Below are 19,237 nucleotides of genomic sequence, written 5' to 3'. Positions count from 1 at the left end.
CTGATGGGGTCCCTCCTATTCTCAAAAATTGTGCCTCCATTCTTGCACCTTGCCTTGCCAAACTCTTCCAATTCTGTTTATCAACTTCTACCTTTCCTTCTTGCTGGAAGTTTGCCTACATTCAGCCTGTTCCTAAAAAGGGTGATCGTTGTAATTCCTCAGACTACTGTCCTATAGCTTTACTCTCTTGCTTGTCTAAAGATTTTTAATCTATCTTCAATAGGAAGATTCTCAAATATGTCATTTTCACAATCTTCTATGTGATGGACACTATGGCTTCCATCAAGGCTGCTCTACTGGTGATCTGGCTTTCCTGACTGAGTCTTGGTCATCCTCTTTTACTGATAGTGGTGAAACTTTTGCTATTGTGTTAAAGATCAAAAGCTTTTGATAGAGTCTGGCAAAAAGCTTTGATTTCAAAACTACCCTCCTATGACTTTTATCCTTATATCTGCAACTTTATCTCAAGTTTCCTATCTGACTGTTCTATTGCTGCTGTGGTAGACAGCCACTGTTCTTTTCCTAAATCTGTTAATAGTGGTGTTCCTCACCCACTCTCTTCCTATTAGTTGAGTTGCCAGACGTTGATTATCATTGGTACATATGTATGTCTCTGCCTAAACCACTAGAAATTACTGTGTTAAGTGCAGTTTGCATGAACAATATTTCCTTGGTAGTGGCATTACATGTTACCATTTTCTAAGTGGCAGAAGGCTCTGTACGTAGAGCACTAGTCTTTGGCAGAGTGGAGCCAAGTTAAAATGTCATAAAATAAATAAATAAATGAATAAATAGGATTGTGGGCATAGAAAAAAATGGGAATACCTGGATTAGGTTAAGTTTAGCTAGCACAAGTAAAGTTAAAGTAAATTGTTGGTTGTGAAGGTTAAAGATTTTAAGGGCAAAGATCTTGGGTGTTGCACTTAATTGAAAATTGTATCAGCAATGTTATATGTTCTTTTGTGATTTCCTATTTAAATTTTCTAGTTAGGTTTGCCTTACCCATATTGAGTTTGATTAGTTTAGGATTAATTAGTACAGGCATAAAGTAAATGTTTATTATGATGAAATTGATGAATTTAAGAGTTTAGATTTTGGGAATGCACTTTACCAAAAATGAACCACTGATGCTAACCTGGACTGTGGCTAGATTGTGGCTTTTTGCATAGGGACCCCAGAATTGATGACCTTCTTTCCAGCTATACATGGTACTTACCATTGCTGATACTGGTTTTCAAACATAGCCAGTAAATATTGTGTTAATGTAAAAACAACTACAGTCATTGCTAGTAATAATAGTTTGAATCCCTTGTATGGCACACACACACACATATTGGAGTAGCATTTCACTACATGGACAAAGAAATGATGAAGAAATTGATAAGTACTATAATAAGACCCAGATTGGAATATGCAGGAGTAGTGTGGACCCCTCATAAAAAGAAACACATAAGGAAATTGGAGAGACTACAAAAAATGGCTACAAGAATGGTTCCAGAATTTGAAGGGATGACATATGAGGAGAGACTAAAGGCTATGGATCTACCAACCCTGGAACAAAGAAGGGAGAGAGGAGACCTGATACAAGTTTTTAAATTGATCAATGGAATGGACCAAGTGGATAATGAGAAACTGATCCTGAGAGAGGAATATGACATCCGAAGCACAAGATCGCATAGTAAAAAGCTGAGAAAAGGAAGATGTATGAGAGATGTTAGAAAATATAGTTTTCTGCAAAGATGTATTGAGACTTGGAACAGTTTAAATGAAGAAGTAGTGTCTGCAATGAGTGTGCATACTTTTAAAGTAAGATTGGATAAGTGTAGATATGGAGACGGGGCCACACAAGCATAAAGCCCAGGCCCTGTAAAACTACAACTAGGTAAAACTAGGTAAATACACACACACACACACACACACACACACACACACACACACACACACACACACACACACACACACACACACACACACACACAATAAGAATCAAACTTAAGTCACAAAAGGATGTAGATGAATTGGTGGAGAAGTCATGGAGGTTAGCCCAGCAGGAAACAACAAGGAAGATTTGGTTGAGAAGAGATCTCGGTGAAAAGGAAAGAGAAATGTTAAATGAGTTGAGAAAGGAGGCTTTGAAAAAAATGAAGAGAGGACAGAAGAAGAAGAAAGAGTTTTCTGGAGAATCTTGGATATGAGACTGAGGAAGTGGTTCATAACCCAGAAAAGTACAGCAAGAAAGGACTAAAGAAACTTACATATGAGCGAAATGTAATGTATTCCAACATAAATGGAGTGATATCGGGATTTAGAACTCAACGATTACTTGAGGACAAGAACCCAGATATTGTGGGTCTTACTGAAACAAAACTGAGAGAGGAGAAGACCTGATGAAGGTTGGAGAAGGAAATATAACGTTTGGAAAAGAAATAGAGTAGGTAAGATGGGAGGAGGAGTGATGTTGCTGGTTAAAAAGATATAAAGGTGGATCAAGTGAAAAAGGTATGGGAAAGGCAGAAGTGCTAAAGATCAGAGCAGAAACTAATGAAGGAAAAAGAGGCACTACATAGTGGTGTACGTACCACCTAAGACAAATGCATGGTCAGTACAGGAATATGAAGAAATGATAAGTGATACAGGAACATGTCTGGAAGAAATGTTGGGTGGCTGTGAACGAACTATAATGATGGGAGATTTTAATTGTAAAGAGGTGTGTTGGGAGGACTGGTCAATGGAAGGATCAGAGACAACATGGGAAATACACTATTGACACTGGCAATGGAAAATGTGTTAACTCAGTGGGTCAAAGAAGATACTAGGTTTGGAGGAGAGGGAGCATCGTCAAGACTGGACTTGGTCTTTAGTACAGAGCCAATGGTCATTGAGGAGATGAGGGTGGAGTGCCCTTTAGCAAAGAGTGATCATGCAGTTTTGGAGTTCAAGGTGATAGACGAAGAGAAATCTAGAAGAAATGAAGAATATAAAGTGGGAAGATGGAATTATGCCAAGACAGATTTTGGAAACCTAAAGAAATTCTTTCAAGAGACAAATTGGATGAAATTCAAGAGTGCTAAGGAGCAAATGAAAAGTGGAAGGAATTTATAAAAATATACAAAGAAGGTGAGAAAAATTTGTACCAATAAGACAACATAGAGAAGTTGGAAAGCAGGACTGGTTTAACGATAGATGTGAAAAGGCTAGAACAAGAAAAGAGGATGCATGGAAGAGGTGGAGAAGGAAAAGACGGATTAAGCAGTGGGAAAGTTACAAAAGAGCAAGAAATGAATATGTGTTGATTAGAAGAGAAGAAAGAAAGAAACAAGAAAAGGATATAATTGATAAATGTAAAGACCAACCAAGGCTTTTTACAGACATGTGAACAACAACATCAAAAATAGAGAAAGTATTGAAAGTTTAGAAGTAAATGGAGTATACAGTGAAGATCCCAGGAAATGGCAGAGGCTATGAATGGATGCTTTCGGAAGGTATTCACAAAGGAGACTGCTTTTGACAAACCACTGGTAATGGAACAGAAAGGGATTATGAAGGAGTTTCAAGTAACTGTGGAGGAGATCAAGAACATGATGGGGAGTTTAGAAGTGAGAAAAGCTGTGGGACCTGATGGGGTATCAGGATGGATTTTAAGAGAATGCAGGAGCAATTGGCAGAAAAAGTTTGTGAAGTAATTGATGCCTCATTAAGGGAAGGCGTAGTGCCCCAAGACTGGAAAAGAGCTAACATTGTCCCAATCTATAAATCAGGTAACAAGAGAGACCCATTGAACTATAGACCAGTGTCACTTACAAGTGTGGTAGCTAAGATGTGTGAGAGGGTGGTGAAGACTAGATGGACAGACTTCTTGGAGAAAAATGACATACTTTGTGAGTGTCAATTTGGTTTTAGGAAAGAGGCGTTCATGCACGACAAACCTGATATGTTACTATTCGAGGGTGATAGATGTAATACAGGAAAGAGATGGTTGGGCTGATGGAATATATCTGGATTTAAAAAGGCCTTTGATAAGGTACCACACCAGAGACTGATCTGGAAACTTGAAATGGTAGGAGGAGTGCATGGCAGTTTACTAAAATGGATGGAAGACTTTTGGTAGGAAGAGAAATGAGAACAATAATTAAGGACAGACCATCAGAATGGGGATTGGTGGAGAGTGGAGTTCCACAGGGATCAGTGTTGGCACCAGTAATGTTCGCAGTCTACATAAATGACATGGTGGATGGGGTGTCCAGTTATGTGAGCCTATTTGCAGGCGATGCAAAATTGTTACGAAAAGTGAGATGTGACAAAGATTGCGAACTACTCCAGGAAGACTTGGACAGAATATGGAAATGGAGCTGTACATGGCAAATGGAGTTCAACACGACAAAATGCAAGAAAATAGAGTTTGGCAAGAGTGAAAGAAGAATCAGGAGTATGTACAAGATAGGAAATGAAGACATAAAACCAGTCATGAAGAAAAAGACCTTGGGGTGACAATTACCAATGACCTATCGCCAGAGAGACATATAAACAAAATAATTGGAGAAGTATTGAACTTATTGAGGAACATAAGAGTGGCGTTCGTATATCTAGATGAAGAAATGATGAAGAAAATAATTACTGCAATGATAAGACCGAGGCTTGAATATGCAACAATACAGTGGGCTCGAACTTAAAGAAACACATAAGGAAACTAGAGAAAGTACAGAGGGCTGCAACGAAAATGGTGCCTGACTTAAGAGATTTGACTTATGAAGACAGACTGAAAAGAATGCAACTTCCAACCCTGGAAAACAGAAGAAAGGGAGACCTGATAGCAATATACAGAGTGATGATTGGCATGGAAAAATGGATAGGGAAGATCTGTGTATGTGGAATGGAAGAATGTCGAGAGGGCATGGGAAAAACTAAAATGGCCACTTATAGGAGAGATGTGAAAAATATAGCTTCCCTCATAGAAGGGTGGAAGCATGGAATAGTTTAGACGTGGAAGTGGTCAACGCAAGGAATATTCATGATTTTAAGAAAAAGCTGGACATTAATAGATATGGAGACGGGACAACACGAGCATAGCTCTTTTCCCGTATGTTACAATTAGGTAAATACAATTAGGTAAATACACACACACACACACACACACACACATATATAAAGACATGATAGATGACACAATAAGGAGTCTAATGAGAATCGTTAAGAAAGGAGAAAAGTGATATTAGTAGGAGATTTCAACTATAAAGAAGTGGACTGGGAAAATTATGAAAGTGGTATGGGGGAAGAAGCCTGGGGAGAAAGATTCTTGAACCTAATGATAGAGAATATGATGGACCAGAGAGTAAAGGAATGCACAAGATTCAGAGGAAACGACGAGCCGGCGAGATTGGACGTAGTTTTTACAAGGGGTATACAAATGAATGATGATATAAGATATCAGTGCCCATTGGGAAAGAGTGACCATGCAATATTAGAAATAGATATAGAAGAGGGAAAGGAAGATAGAGACGATTCATACAAAGGAGACCGATTAAATTACAGAAAGGCTGATATTGAGAATCTCAAGAACTATTTTAAAAATGTAGATTGGGAGGAGATGGAAAACTCAGAGACAATGCAAGACAAATATAACTTATTTTTGGAAATATACAAAACAGGAGTCAGGGAATATGTCCCAAAATATAGACCAAAAGAAGAAGGAAAGAAAGATTGGTTTAATGCAAGGTGTGCTAGGGCAAAGGAGAAAAGAGATGGAGCATGGAAAAGGTGGAGGAGAAATAGGAATCCAACAAATAAGGAAAACGTCAAGGCAGCGAGAAATGAATATGTTAAGGTGAGGAAGGAAGAGGAAAAGAACTTCGAAAAAGATATTGTCGAAAAATGTAAGGAGCAACCAAAATTGTTCTATAGATTCATAAATGGAAAAATTAGGCAAAAAGAAACAATAGAAAGGTTAAAAGGAGAGAACGGGATGGTGGAAGACCCAAAAAGTATGGCAGAACTATTAAATATAAAATTCCAGGAGGTCTTTACTAAAGAATCTAAATTTGAGAGGCCACAGGGTAATAGAGAGACAATCTATATGAAAGAGATTAAAGTAACCAAGCTTGAAATAAAAGAGTTAATGAAGGAACTGGATGAAGAAAAGGCAATGGGACCAGATGAAGTCTCAGGCAGAATACTGAAAGAATGTAGGGAAGAACTAGCAAGTCCTATATACATCATAAAATGCTCAATAGAAAATGGAACAGTGCCAGTAGAATGGAAAAGAGCTGAGGTGGTTCCCATATATAAGAGCGGAAGGAAAGAAGAACCTTTAAATTACAGACCGGTATCACTAACTAGTGTAATATGCAAGATGTGTGAAAGAATAATAAAGAAACAATGGATCGAGTTCCTTGAAGACAACAAATTAATATCAAATAGCCAATTTGGTTTTAGAAAAGGACGGTCTTGTGTAACTAATTTATTGAGTTTCTATTCTAGAATAGTTGATAGAGTACAAGAGAGAGGATGGGTTGACTGCATTTATTTGGATTTAAAAAGGCGTTTGACAAAGTGCCAGCAAGATTACTGTGGAAGTTAGAGGAGAAAGGTGGCTTAAAAGGAAGCACATTGAGATGGATAGAAAATTATTTGAGGGGGAGAGAAATAAGGACGGTAGTTAAAGATATGAAGTCAAGTGGAGAGCAGTAGAAAGCGGAGTGCCACAGGGGTCAGTATTGGCACCAGTACTTTTCCTCATTTATATTAACGACATGCCAGAAGGAGTGAACAGCTACATAAATTTGTTTGCGGATGATACAAAACTGTGCAGAGTTATAAAGCAAAAGGAGGATTGTGAAATACTGCAAGAAGACCTAAATAAGATCTGGGAATGGAGTAAGAAGTGGGAAATGGAATTCAATGTGAACAAAAGCCATGTCATGGAAATGGGAAAGAGTGAAAGACGACCTGTGGGAATCTATAAGATGGGAGATGGAGTAGAACTGGAGAAAGTCAAAAGGAAAAGGACTTAGGAGTGACGATGGAAGAAAACAATCAACCAGTAAGCCATATTGATAGAATTTTTAGAGAAACATATAATTTGCTGAGGAATATTGGAGTAGCATTTCACTACATGGACAAAGAAATGATGAAGAAATTGATAAGTACTACAATAAGACCCAGATTGGAATATGCAGGAGTAGTGTGGACCCCTCATAAAAGAAACACATAAGGAAATTGGAGGCTACAAAAATGGCTACAAGAATGGTCCCAGAACTTGAAGGGATGATATATGAGGAGAGACTAAAGGCTATGGATCTACCAACCTTGGAACAAAGAAGGGAGAGAGGAAACCTGATACAAGTCTATAAATTGATCAACGGAATGGAGCAAGTGGATAATGAGAAACTGATCCTGAGAGAAGAATATGACATCCGAAGCACAAGATCGCGTAGTAAAAAGCTGAGAAAGGGAAGATGTCTGAGAGATATTAAAAAAATATAGTTTCCCGTAAAGATGTATTGAGATGTGGAACAGTTTAGATGAAGAAGTAGTGTCTGCAACGAGTGTGCACACTTTTAAAGTAAGATTGGATAAGTGTAGATATGGAGACGGGGCCACACGAGCATAAAGCCCAGGTCCTGTAAAACTACAACTAGGTAAATACAACTAGGTAGGTAAAATATACACAGAAGAAACAGAAATCCAGAAAATAAGGAAAACTTCAAAACAGCAAGAAATGAATATGCTAAGGTGAGAAAGGAAGAAGAAAGGAACTATGAAAAGGACATTGTCGAAAAATGTAAGGAACAACCAAAATTGTTTTACAGATTCATAAATGGAAAAATAAGACAAAAAGAAACAATAGAAAGGTTAAAATAAGAGAACGGAATGGTGGAAGATCTAAAAGTATGGCAGAACTGTTAAATAGTAAATTTCAGGAGGTCTTTACTAAGGAATCAAATTTGAAAGACCACAGGGTAGTAGAGAGACTGTCCATATGAAAGAGATTAAAGTAACCAAGCTTGAAATAAAAAAAGTTGATGACAGAACTAGATGAGGAAAAGGCAATGGGACCAGATGAAGTTTCAGGCAGAATACTGAAAGAATGTAGGGAAGAACTAGCAAGTCCAATATACAACATCATAAAATGCTCAATTGAAAATGGAACAGTGCCAGTGGAGTGGAAAAGAGCTGAGGTGGTTCCCATATATAAGAGCGGAAGGAAGGAAGAACCTTTAAATTACAGACCGGTATCACTAACTAGTGTAATATGCAAGATGTGTGAAAAAGTAATAAAGAAGCAATGGATTGAGTTTCTTGAAGACAACAAAATATTATCAAATAGCCAATTTGGTTTTAGAAAAGGTTGGTCATGTGTAACAAATTTATTGAGTTTCTACTCTAGAATAGTTGATAAAGTACAGGTTGACTGTATTTATTTAGATCTAAAAAAGGCATTTGATAAAGTGCCACATGAAAGATTACTATGGAAGTTAGAGGAGAAGGGTGGCTTAAAAGGAAGCACATTGAGATGGATGAAGAATTACTTAAGGGGGAGAGAAATAAGGACGATAGTTAAAGATATGAAGTCAAGTGGAGAACAGTAGACAGCGGAGTGCCACAGGGGTCAGTATTGGCACCAATACTTTTCTCGTATATATAAATGACATGCCAGAGGAGTGAACAGCTACATAAATCTGTTTGCGGACGATGCGAAACTGTGCAGAGTCATTAAACAAAAGAGGATTGTGAAATACTACAGGAAGTCTTAAACAAGATCTGGAAATGGAGCAAAAAATGGGAGATGGAATTCAATGTGGACAAAAGCCATGTCATGGAAATGGGAAAAAGTGAAAGACGACCAGTGGGAATCTATAAGATGGGAGATGGAGTAGAACTAGAAAAAGTAAAAAGGAAAAGGACTTGGGAGTGACAATGGAAGAAAATAATCAACGGTAAGCCATATTGATAGAATTTTCAGAGGCGTATAATTTGCTAAGGAATATTGGAGTAGCATTTCACTATATGGACAAGGAAATGATGAAGAAATTGATAAGTACTTAAATAAGACCTAGATTGGAATATGCAGGAGTTGTGTGGACTCCCATAAAAAGAAACACATAAGAAAATTAGAGACTACAAAAATGGCTACAAGAATGGTTCCAGAATTTAAAGGGATGACATATGAGGAGAGACTAAAGGCTATGGATCTACCAACCTTGGAGCAGAGAGAGAGAGGGATCTGATACAAGTTTATAAATTGATTAACGGAATGGATGAAGTGGATAATGAGAAACTGATCCTGAGAGAAGAATATGACTTTAGAAGCACAAGATCGCATAGTAAGAAACTAAGGAAGGGACGATGTCTGAGAGATGTTAAAAAATTTAGTTTCCCACAAAGATGTGTTGAGACTTGGAACAGTTTGAGTGAGGAAGTGGTGTCAGCAAAGAGTGTACATAGTTTTAAAGAAAAATTAGATAAGTGTAGATATGGAGACGGGACCACACGAGCATAAAGCCCAGGCCCTGTAAAACTACAACTAGGTACAACTAGGTAAATACACACACACAGGGCCACACAAGCATAAAACCCAGGCCCTGTAAAACTACAACTAGGTAAATACACAGGAGTGAGGAAGGACGACTGGCGGTTGACAATCAGCTGATCTTTACTACGTACCTGTTGTACAGTATTTACAGTGGCCTAGGCAAGTAGTGTGCACTTGTTTTTCATGAAATCAATTATTAAAGAATCATGAGTAAAGAAGAGATTCCATCAAAATGCATACATGAGACTAGGGAAAAAATGAAAGCTGATGATGACTATGTTGGTGAGGGAGAGATCGCATTCGAAGATTTCGATACGGCGAATACTTCACTACTTAAGAGAGTGTTGACTATTGAACGTAAACTAGATAAATTATTGATAAAGGAGAGTATGGAAATGAAAGAGAATGAAGAACAGGAAAAAGAGTTAATAAAACTGAGAGAAAGGATAAGAAAAGTGGAAGAAAACGAAGCTAGGCTAAGAGCAGAAAACGAAGAACTAAAAAAGGAAGTAGCTAACTAAAAAAAGCAGATGGAAGAAGGACTCAGTAAAGCCAAAAAAGAAAAAGAGAAGCTGAAAGATCTAGTAAACAAGGAAGAGGAAAGAGTACAGAATGTGATTAAAAAAGAAGTACAAGCATGGAGAGTCCAAGATAAGAAAGATAAGGCTGATTTTCAGGAGGTGATTCAAGAACAACTAAAAGAAAAAGAAGAAAATATGACAAACAAAATGATAAGAGTCCTCAAGACAAAAGAAAATCTAGTTAGAGAAATTGCAGAAAAAAAGAAGAGTGTAATCATATTTGGAATAAAAGAAAAAAATATAAAATATAGACCAAGAAGAGAAAAAGAAGAAATGAAATTAGTCAAAGACCTACTAAAAAATCTAAACAACGAAGATAGGCAGAACTTGGAAGAGGAAGTAGAAGAAATAAACAGAATGGGATCATATCAAGAAGAAAAAACAAGACCAATTAAAATACTACTAAAATCACAAGCAGCAACAGAAGAAATATTATATAGAACAACAAAACTTAGAGAAACAGAAGGCTGCAAGGATATATATATATATATATATATATATATATATATATATATATATATATATATATATATATATATATATATATATATATATATATATATATATATATATATATATATATATATATATATATATATATAAAGAAAAATAGAAATGAGGAAGAAAGGAAGAGAAACAATGAACTGGCAGCAGCAGTAAGGGAAAAAAATAATGAAAGGTCAGAAGAGGAAAAAAAGGCATTTTTTTGGAGAATTCTAGGAGACAGGATAAGGAAATGGTATATAAACGAGAAGGAAGAGAAAAAAAGTGGAACAAGTTTAACTAAAAATGATAAAGGCAAGAGACTAGAAATGATGTATACGAACATAGATGGGGTTTTATCAAGTAAATTAGAATTAAGAGATTACATAAAGAAAGAAAATCCAGATATTGTATGCTTGGCTGAAACAAAACTAAATGAGGCAATCAAATTAGACTTGGATAATAGGTATAATGTATGGAGAAGAGACAGAGGGAGTAAAGGAGGAGGAGGAGTCATGATAATGTTAAGGAAGGAGATAGTGATAAACCAAGTGGAATGTGGGGAAGGAAAAGCAGAAGTACTGTATGTTAAGATGCATTTTAATAAAAAAGAGTTAACAATCATTGTAACATATGTGCCACCAAAAACAAATTCATGGACCAATCAAGAATATAAAGACATGATAGATGACACAATAAGGAGTCTAACGATTTTCGTTAAAAAAAGAAGAAAAGTGATATTAGTAGGAGATTTCAACTGTAAAAAAGGGGACTGGGAAAATTATGAAAGTGGTATGGGGGAAGAAGCCTGGGGAGAAAGATTTCTGAACCTTATGATAGACAATATGATGGACCAGAGAGTAAAGGAATGCACAAGATTCAGAGGAAATGACAAGCCGGCAAGATTGGACCTAATTTTTACAAGGGGTATACAAATGAATGATGATATAAGATATAAGTGCCCATTGGGAAAGAGTGACCATGTAATATTAGAAATGGATATAGAAGAGGGAAAGGAAGATAGAGACGATTCATACAAAGGAGACTGATTAAATTACAGAAAGGCTGATATTGAGAATATCAAGAACTATTTTAAAAACGTAAACTGGGAGGAGATGGAAAACTCAGATATGATGCAAGAGAAGTATAACTTAATTTTGGAAATATACAAAACAGGAGTCAGGGAATATGTCCCAAAATATAGACCTAAAGAAGAAGGAAAGAAAGATTGGTTTAATGCAAGATGTGCTAGGGCAAAGGAGAAAAGAGATGGGGCATGGAAAAGGTGGAGGAGAAATAGAAATCCAGTAAACAAAGAAAACTTCAAGGCAGCGAGAAATTAATATGTTAAGGTGAGGAAGGAAGAGGAAAAAAACTTTGAAAAGGACATTGTTGAAAAATGTAAGGAGCAACCAAAATTGTTCAACAGATTCATAAATGGAAAAATTAGGCAAAAAGAAACAATAGAAAGGTTAAAAGGAGAGAACGAGATAGTGGAAGACCCATAAAGTATGGCAGAACTATTAAATAATAAATTTCAGGAGGTCTTTACTAAGGAATCCAAATATGAAAGGATTAAAGTAACCAAGCTTGAAATAAAAGAGTTAATGAAGGAACTGGATGAAGAGAAGGCAATGGGACCGGATGAAGTCTCAGGCAGAATACTGAAAGAATGTAGGGAAGAACTAGCAAGTCCTATATACAACATCATAAAATGGTCAATAGAAAATGGAACAGTACCAGTAGAATGGAAAAGAGCTGAGGTGGTTCACATTTATAAGAGCGGAAGGAAGGAAGAACCTTGAAATTACAGACCGGTATCACTAACTATTGTAATATGCAAGATGTGTGAAAGAATAATAAAGAAACAATGGATCGAGTTACTTGAAGACAACAAATTAATATCAAATACCCAATTTGGTTTTAGAAAAAGACGGTCGTGTGTAACTAATTTATTGAGTTTCTATTCTAGAATAGTTGATAGAGTACAAGAGAGAGAGGGATGGATTGACTGTATTTATTTGGATTTAAAAAAGGCGTTTGACAAAGTGCCACATGCAAGATTACTGTGGAAGTTAGAGGAGAAGGGTGGCTTAAAAGGAAGCACATTGAGATGGATAGAAAATTATTTGATGGGGAGAGAAATAAGGAAATTAGTTAAAGATATGAAGTCAAGTGGAGAGCAGTAGAAAGCGGAGTGCCACAGGGTCAGTATTGGCACCAATATTTTTCCTCATTTATATTAACGACATGCCAGAAGGAGTGAACAGCTACATAAATTTGTTTGCGGATGATACAAAACTGTGCAGAGTTATAAAGCAAAAGGAGGATTGTGAAATACTGCAAGAAGACCTAAATAAGATCTGGGAATGGAGTAAGAAGTGGGAAATGGAATTCAATGTGAACAAAAGCCATGTCATGGAAATGGGAAAGAGTGAAAGACAACCTGTGGGAATCTATAAGATGGGAGATGGAGTAGAACTGGAGAAAGTATAAAAGGAAAAGGACTTAGGAGTGACGATGGAAGAAAACAATCAACCAGTAAGCAATATTGATGGAATTTTTAGAGAAACATATAATTTGCTAAGGAATATTGGAGTAGCATTTCACTACATGGACAAAGAAATGATGAAGAAATTGATAAGTACTATAATAAGACCCAGATTGGAATATGCAGGAGTAGTGTGGACCCCTCATAAAAAGAAACACATAAGGAAATTGGAGAGGCTACAAAGAATAGCTACATGAATGGTTCCAGAATTTGAAGGGATGACATATGAGGAGAGACTATTTTTCCTCATTTATATTAACGACATGCCAGAAGGACTGAGCAGCTACATAAATCTGTTTGCAGATGATACAAAACTGTGCAGAGTTATAAAGCAAAAAGAGGATTGTGAAATACTGCAAGAAGACCTAAATAAGATCTGGGAATGGAGTAAAATGTGGGAAATGGAATTCAATGTGAACAAAAGCCATGTCATGGAAATGGGAAAGAGTGAAAGACGACCCGTGGGAATCTATGAGATGGGAGATGGAGTAGAACTAGAGAAAGTAAAAAAGGAAAAGGACTTAGGAGTGACGATGGAAGAAAACAATCAACCGGTAAGCCATATTGATAGAATTTTTAGAGAAACATATAATTTGCTAAGGAATATTGGAGTAGCATTTCACTACATGGACAAAGAAATGATGAAGAAATTGATAAGTACTATAATAAGACCCAGATTGGAATATGCAAGAGTAGTGTGGACCCCTCCTAAAAAGAAACACATAAGAAAGTTGGAGAGACTACAAAAAATGGCTACAAAAATGGTTCCAGAATTTGAAGGGATGACATATGAGGAGAGACTAAAGGCTATGGATCTGCCAACCCTAGAACAAAGAAGAAAGAGAGGAGATCTGATACAAGTTTATAAATTGATCAACGGAATGGACCAAGTGGATAATGAGAAATTGATTCTGAGAGAAGAATATGACATTCGAAGCACAATATCACATAGTAAAAAGCTGAGAAAAGGAAGATGTCTGAGAGATGTTAAAAAATATAGTTTCCCACAAAGATGTCTTGAGACGTGGATCAGTTTAAATGAAGAAGTACTGTCTGCAACGAGTGTGCATACTTTTAAAGTAAGATTGGATAAGTGTAGATATGGAGACAGGGCCACACGAGCATAAAGCCCAGGCCCTGTAAAACTACAACTAGGTAAATACACACACGCGTGCGCTCATAGTGTAGTGGTTAGCACACTCGACTCACAATCGAGTGGGCCTGGGTTCGAGTCCCGGGGGCAGTGAGGCAAACGGGCAAGCCTCTTAATGTGTAACCCCTGTTCACCTAGCAGTAAATAGGTACGGGATGTAACTCGAGGGGTTGTGGCCTCACTTTCCCGGTGTGTAGAGTGTGTGTTGTGGTCTATGAGCTCTGAGCTTGCTCCGTAATGGGGAAGACTGGCTGGGTGACCAGCAGACAACCGTGGTGAATTACACACACAGGACATCGTGCAGACCAGACGTATTTGAGCATCTCGCAGGGAAAAGCTACAACAGGAGCTGGAGACTGGTCTAGACGTATGTTGAGGGGGGAAGGAGGCCATAGGTTCTTCTGTTTCCAAATTGAATAAGTTTTTGATTGTATATATGGAAAGAAGGATGAGAGAGAAATGGAACAGAGTAGTGCTGCCAGACATATGACAGAATCAAAACATATGCCATCGTGTGAAAGCCAATGGTAAATTGAAACTCCTGTTGGACTAAGGAAACTAAGTGAGGATATTATGGAGAAGAATTTTTCTGGATTCAGGGTAGTATGAGAAGGTTAATCAGTGTAGAAAGGGAATTAATGTATATGAAGGAAGTGATGTTGAGTCTAATGGACAAACAGGAGCAACTGACAACGGAAAACACAGAGCTGAAATTGAGATTGGTAGAATGTGAGAAGGTCAGTGCAATCAATCAGCGATTTAAAGAAGAGATACAAGAAATAAAGAAACAAAATTGTGTACTAAAAACCACGTGCCAAGACTACGAAAGCTCCTTAAGGAGCTTACAGGTTAAAGTGCAGGATGGGATTGTGGACAGGGAAGAAGGTGGATTGGGTGAAAACAAGCTGAAGGAACTATGAAATGAATGGAAAAAGGAACAGGAAGAGGAAAAAGTTAAATTTTCAGAGGTTGTAAAGAGACAAATTCAGGAAAACACGAAAGTCGCTGTAATTGAAGTAATTAAAGAGAAAGAAGAGTTGGTGCAGGATACAGTGGTTAAGAAAAAAAGCTTCCAGATTTTTGGGATGAAGGAAAAGAAAAATCCAAATAAATTCATGAGAGAATGTGAAGAGAGAGAATTGGCCAAAACTGGTATCAAACAAGTACAAGACAGCACACAAGAGCAAGACCAGGAGGTGGAGGAAGTGATCAGGCTAGGAAGATACAATGAATAGGGTAGGAGACCAATGAAAGTGAGAATGAGATCCCAAGTGACAGTAGAGGAAATTATGAAAAAAGTGTTAAAAAGTGAAGCTAAGGAAAAAAATGAGATAGAGAAGAAGAATTTTTACTGGAGGGTTCTGGATATGAGACTAAAAAAGTGGCACCTATGGAAGAAAGAGGAGCTCGTGGAGGAGGCAAGGAATTAAGAGTGATTATACTAATATAGATGAGTTGTTATCAAACATGTTGGAGGTTAGGGATTATTTGAAAGAAAAAGCTGGATGTAATGTGCATCGTTGAAACAAAACTAAGAGAGCAGATCCATGTTAGCTTTAAAGAGGAGGGATATAATAGTTGCTGGAGAGACAGGAAGGATAAATGGGGAGGAGTGCTAATAATGGTTCATGATAATAATATATGTGTGGAGGATGTCCAATATGGAGAGGACAAGGTGGAAATAATGGGGGTAACAATCAAAACAGAGGAATTGAAGAAGAGAAAAATTATAGTTACATAAGTAACTATAGTTACATACACCTAAGACTAATATATGGAGAACTGAAGAACTTAGATATACAAAAAGACGTGATTAAGTGCCTAGATAACATGATAAGAAGAGATAGAAGAATACTTTTAGTTGGAGACTTTAACTGCAAAACAGAAAACTGGAGAGAGATGGAAGTAATGGATAATGCTGGGCAGTGGAGTGAGGAAGTGTTACAGTTGACTATGGTTAATGCAATGGATCAGTGGGTGGAGGAGTCAACAAGGTACAGGGTGGAAGAAGAACCATCATTGCTTGACCTAGTATTCACAAAGAAACCAGAGCCCCCTCCAATCATACAATACCTTACTCCATTGGGAAGAAGTGATCATATGACATTAGATATGCAAATGCAGGAGGAAGATGGGATAAGCTGCAGAGATGACTACAAAGGAGAGAGAATAGATTATGCAAGAGTGGATTTTGAAAAATTAAGTGTCTATTTTGCTGATATTGAGTGGAGAAATATTATGTACATAAAGACAGTACAAGGGAAATATGACATATTGTTACAGAAATATAATGAAGGAGTACCTGTTTATAGAGTTAAAAAAAATACATGCTTGGTACGATGCTAGATGTATACAAGCTAAAAAGGCAAAAGACAAAGTGTTAAATGAAACTCATAAAACAGAGAAATTACTATAACATATGGCAGTACAAGGATGCCAGAAATTAATATATTAGAGTAAGGAGAGAGGAAGAAAGAAACTTTGAGAAAGATGTGAATAAAAGCAAAGACAAACCCAAACTTTTCTACAAATTTATAAATTTAAAAATGGCAAAACGGCGTAGCATAGTAACATGTGCCACCGAAGACTAATACATAAAGGCTTGATGTACACAAAGAGATGCAAAATGAAGTGCTAAATTGTCTGGACAATATGTTAAGGAAGGACAGACGAGTCCTGCTTGTAGGAGATCTAAACTACAAACATGCAAATTGGGAAGAAATGGATGTAAACAATCACACTGGATGTTGCGGGGAAGAAGTGTTACAACTGGTAATGGTAAACATATTGAACCAGTGGGATGCAGGACTATACAAGGTATAGAGGGGAAGAAGAACCATCAATGCTAGATTTGGTATTCACAAAAAAAAAACAGAACCTTGTTCAACTATGAAATATCATAGCCCAATGCAAAAAAGTGATCATGTCGTTCCAGAAATTGAATTAATGGATCAGGAGATTTTGAAATGTAATGAGGAACATAAACAAAAAAGACTGAATCGTGCTCAGACAAATTTTAAAGAATTGAGAAGTTACTTTGGTAGTATTGATTGGAAGGAAACTGTGCAAGGAAGACAGTCCAAGATAAATATGAAATATTTCTAGACAAATATAATGATGGAATAAAGAGATATGTTCCTTAATACTGAGTAAGAGAGAGTAAACACACATAGCCTCAAATAAAATGTGGTAAATCTAGTAATGATGTATAAGTTAGTAAACTATATGGAAAAGATAGATAGACAAGACCTGGTATCACTGATGGAGGATGGGGATAGACGAACAACGGACTTTTCATGATCTTCCAAGAAGATCGTGAAAAGTATGTGTTTAAGGGACATTAAAAAGTTTAGTTTTGCACTTAAGATGGTGGACATCTGTAACGGATTGAGTGAAGGGATTGTAGCAGCAGAAAGTGTGCCTTCCCCACCCATAAATCCTGCTTTCCCACCAGGTTCCCCAGCTTGTTGTCAGTGAGATGGATGAAGAGAGAGTATATAAGATGTTATTAGTAAGATTTATTGGCACTCCAGTAGATCTGACCTCTCTCTCTCTCATGATGTGCTGAGAATTGCCAGCAAATGTTTTTTTGTTTTTTTCTGGTTGTGTCGCAGTTAATAGTGACATGGCTGGCTGGTATCCCCTTGGGGGTCCAAGGGATACCTACTAATCACACCTAACCTAATCTAGCCCCTGGACTCCACAGGGGAACAGGGATACTAATCAAACCTTACCTTACCTTACTTAACCCAATCTAACCTAACCTAGCCCCTGGAATCCCCAAGAGGCCAGGATCCAGGATACTAATTAAATCTTATCTTACCTAACCTAATTTAACCTATTCCCTAAATCTCCCAGGGGGTCAGATATCCTAATCAAATTTTACTTTACCTTATTTAATCTAGCCCATGGACCCCCAAGGAGCCATGGTCCAGGATACTAATTAAACTTTACCTTACCTAACCTAACCTTACCTGACCCAGCTCCTGAACTGCCCAAGGGGCCAGGCTCTGGAATAATTATAAAATCTTACCTAACATAGCTGTGGACCCCCAATGGATACTAATTAAAGCCTACTTTATCTTACCTAACCTAACTGGTGGGCTTCGCTCTGTTGGTCTCCTGGGGATATTAATCGCTATTAACGATTCTTCTGTATTTTTTTCCTCATACTGTATATTATATATATATATATATATATATATATATATATATATATATATATATATATATATATATATATATATATATATATATATATATATATATATATATATATATATATATATATATATATATATATATATATATATATATATATATATATATATATATATATATATATATATATATATATATATATATATATATATATATATATATATATATATATATATATATATATATATATATATATATATATATATATATATATATATATATATATATATATATATATATATATATATATATATATATATATATATATATATATATATATATATATATATATATATATATATATATATATATATATATATATATATATATATATATATATGTAAAGAGTATTTATCAACTTGCATTAAGGTTAGTGATAGTGAATTACTAATGAAATACCGCGATATTTCATTAGTAATTCACTATCACTCAGTGCCACGGAGTCGAGGTTATCCTCATGGCATGAGCATATATGAATACTATGATATGATATCCATCATAGCAGGCAATAGAGTAGTGGAAACATAAATTTAATATTGTAGTGAAAGACAACACGCAGGCTAAAAGGGTCATAAGAAGAAGAAGCGGCAGAGTCGCCGTGAGTCTCCGCTTCTTCTGTGGTCAATCTCATCTCTGCTTTATTTTTTGGTATTCCATGTAAGATTTCACTTTATGCATTACAAAACAATCCTTTCTTGGGGGCAAGGTTTGTAAAAAGC

At 36.4% G+C, this 19,237-nt stretch overlaps 1 protein-coding gene across 2 annotated transcripts in view; it reads left to right on the top strand.

Moving 5' to 3' along the window:
• Positions 1–19,237, top strand: part of LOC123505795 (protein sel-1 homolog 1-like) — an 84,943-nt gene that overhangs the window by 8,518 nt on the left and 57,188 nt on the right. The gene's annotated exons all lie outside the window — the stretch shown is intronic.

Source organism: Portunus trituberculatus, chromosome 18 (assembly GCF_017591435.1).
Source record: "Portunus trituberculatus isolate SZX2019 chromosome 18, ASM1759143v1, whole genome shotgun sequence".
Lineage (NCBI taxonomy): Eukaryota > Metazoa > Arthropoda > Malacostraca > Decapoda > Portunidae > Portunus > Portunus trituberculatus.
Note: the sequence above shows the minus strand (reverse complement) of the source record. Positions and strands in the feature narration are given on the sequence as shown.